This window comes from Tupaia chinensis, unplaced genomic scaffold (assembly GCF_000334495.1).
Source record: "Tupaia chinensis unplaced genomic scaffold, TupChi_1.0 Scaffold000377_5, whole genome shotgun sequence".
NCBI lineage: Eukaryota > Metazoa > Chordata > Mammalia > Scandentia > Tupaiidae > Tupaia > Tupaia belangeri.
In genome coordinates this window covers 2,434,795-2,437,937 of record NW_006159879.1, presented here as the reverse complement: position 1 = coordinate 2,437,937, position 3,143 = coordinate 2,434,795, and positions in this window count along the sequence as shown.

Sequence of the window (3,143 nt, the reverse complement as noted above, 5' to 3'; positions counted from 1 at the left end):
CCCCCCCCGGCCCCCCCCGCCTCACCCCCGGGAGCGCGCCGGCCAGACCGGCTCCGAGCGCAGGGCGCAGAGGGACCTTCGCGAACCCCTGGTGACAACCGACGCCTCCCAGCTCCAGGGTCCCCGAGGTCTCCCGGGGCGCGGGCGTTTCCGGGGAGAGGTAGCCCAGCAGGGGTCTTGGGTCCCTCGGCTCTCGGAGCCCGCGGCAGGTTTGGGGCTGGCGGGTCTCAGTGGGGCCTGAGCTCGCTTTTACCATCGGAAGGATAAGATGGCTGGTCAGGCTTGGTCTGTGTGAAGGACGGAATCCGGGCAGGGGCCCGAGTGGGTCCACACGCGGTCACCGGCGGCCGCAGGGCGACCAGGCCAGAGCCCCGACTGCAGGACTCGCGGGAGAGCGACCGAAGCCTGACCTGACCGGCCCGCCGTCGCGAAGGGTTCGTTGTACCCGGGCCGCCGGCTCACCCGGCAGGGCGCCGCCAAGGAGGGCGCAGAGCCCAAGGGAACCGTGTGCAGGTCGGCGAGGGGGCCCGGCGGAGGACGCGCCGAGCTCCAGGGCTGCAGGCAGGGGCGCCAGGTCTGGTCTGATGTGTGTCCAGACGCTCGTCTGTGGGCTGAGGGCACCCAGTGGGCCCACCAGGGAGCCCGGGTCAGAGGGGACCTCGGATCGCCGCCCGTGTCTCGGCCCGGCGGAGCCCAAGTCGGGGAGACCGAGCTCCGCAGCAGGCTGCCGCCGTCTCCGCGAGAGCTCGGGTCTCAGGGACGAGGAGCCGTGCAAGGCAGGGGACAGACAGACAGACGAGGGCTCGCCGCTGGCCGGGCGCCTGGGCCGGAGTCCAACCTGGCTCTGCTCTGGAACCCGATTCCCGAAGCCAACGCCGAAAGCCTTCGGACTGCGGAGAGCAAACGGGAGCCGGTTCCTGATCAGATCAGCTCCACTTCCGGCGCAGCCGCTGCAGCGAGCGCCAAGCTCAGGGCTCTGGAATTTGAGCCGGGCCGGGTTCGCCAGCTTCCTCGGACCGGCAGTGGTTTCGTCATCTGCGAACATCCCTGTTTTAGAGCTCAGAGCATCGCCTCAGGTGCACTAGACCCAGGAGCACGGGGAAGATCCGGACGCGGGTCTGGGCGCCGCCTGGAGGCTGCGACGCGGGCCCTGATGTCTCGGGTCGCTCTTGCCCAGGGCAGACCCGGCTCTGCACCTGGCGCGTTGTAGAAGCCGAGATCGCTTCTGCAGAGGGGTTAGCACCGCCCCAGACACGGCAAGTCTGCAGGAAGGGCCACTTCTGTGGTTTTGATGGTGATGGTTAGGGTGAGCTGTGTATCACATTTTTAATATGGTTAGCGAATTTGCATACACGCATTGGACATATTAAGAATAAAAATAAATGTAAAACTATAAAGTTGTAGTTAAGACATTATTATTAGACAAAACTAATTATATGTATTTACATCCATAATTTTTCATTTATGTAACAGACAATTTACTGGAAAAATAGAGTTGAAGGAGTGAGGTACAAACAAGAGAACTGCCCAGATAAATTGTGCTCATTCGACTGGTCCTGTCGGCTGTGCCTAGTTCCTAACTGGGGTCACCTCAAAAGATTTGGTCAGGGGACCAGCAGTTGTCGTAATGGCTATGTCGCTGGACTCCCATGTAGTGGACCGCAGTTCCAGTCCTGGACCCGGTAGCTTAAACTCAACTCTGGGCGCATGTCGGTGCGTGCTCAAGATCCGCCCCCCACCCCCAGGATAACGGAGGGTAAGGGATTGTGGTGTGGCCACGCCCCCGGGGGGCGTGATTTCTCACTTTCAGTCTCTCTGTCTTTCTGGGGAGTGCATGCACCCTATAGCAAAAACCTCTCTCAAAAAAAGGCTTGGTCAGAGCAGGAAGCACTGTTACAGACTCGGGGTGCATTACCTGCTCTCAGGCTTTCATCCCGAGGAGCTGCTTAGGGACGTGTGCACACACCAGGGTGTTCATTGCACACGACCTGTGTGCAGCTGCAGAAGGAAGACTGGCCACGTGTGGCTGCCTACATGATGAAGCCTGTGCCCTGCTCAGAGTGGTGCTGCACTGGGCACCTCACAGACTGTGGGGGAGCAGAGGTGTGTGAGTTTCAGAGCAGCCTTCAGCAGATGTGGGGATGTGGGTCCCAAGGCATGCAGACCCGGGGAGATCTATGTGGTCAAAACCGTCTCCGGACTACTCTCGCAGCTCGCTCGCTGTTTGTCTCTGTTTCCAAGAGCGCAGAGTGGAGTGTGTAGAGGTACTGATGGGCTTTGGTGGTGGGCAGGGAGGGGCCTTCAATGAGGATGATTACGGCACCGTCAAACGTACACTCCATGTGGACAGATGTAGCCCATGCAGCAAAAGCTGTAGCTCTTCAGTAACTTCTACGGATAAAGAATAAGAACCACCATATATGTAAATATTAACATAAAACATAAATATCAAGAATGAGTAGATATAGGGGAAATGGGAAGAAACCACGTGTTACACCCTTTTTTCTTGAACTTTTTCCAGTGATTAATTTTAGGAACCTCAGCGAGTCCATGCTGTTTCGAGTGTTCTTTCTTGCACTTTCAAATACATCATCTCATGGAAAACTGGGACTAGAACTTCTTCATCTGGTAAAGGTGCACTATCTTTATTTTTGGCTTCCACAATATTAGATAGTGGATTTTTAAAGCATTCCCTAGAGGCCAGCAAGTGGCATTGTGGTTACCGCACTAACTCCCACGTGACCAGCCACTCTTCAAATCCTGGACCTGGTGGCTTGAGGATCATGCCAGGTACGTGTGTGCGTGCTCAAAATTCCAAGAGGAGAATGGAGGAGAAGGGATTACAGAGTGGCTGTCTCCCCTGCGGTGCGATTTCTCACTTTCCCCCCTCTCTCTGTCTCCACCAATTGCAAACACTCTATGACAAAAACAAAAAAACAAAAAACAAAAAAAGGCAGTCCCTAAAGATAGCAACAACTTAAAGATACACAGTATTATCCATATTAGTCAAACAGACTGGGTTTCCTAGCCAGCAAATGGGGAACACAATTGTACGGTGTGAGGACTGGGGGAGAAGAGAGCAAACTCGCCTTGCTTAGGTATGGTGTGATGGACTGTCTCATCCCCACGAGCACCTACACAGA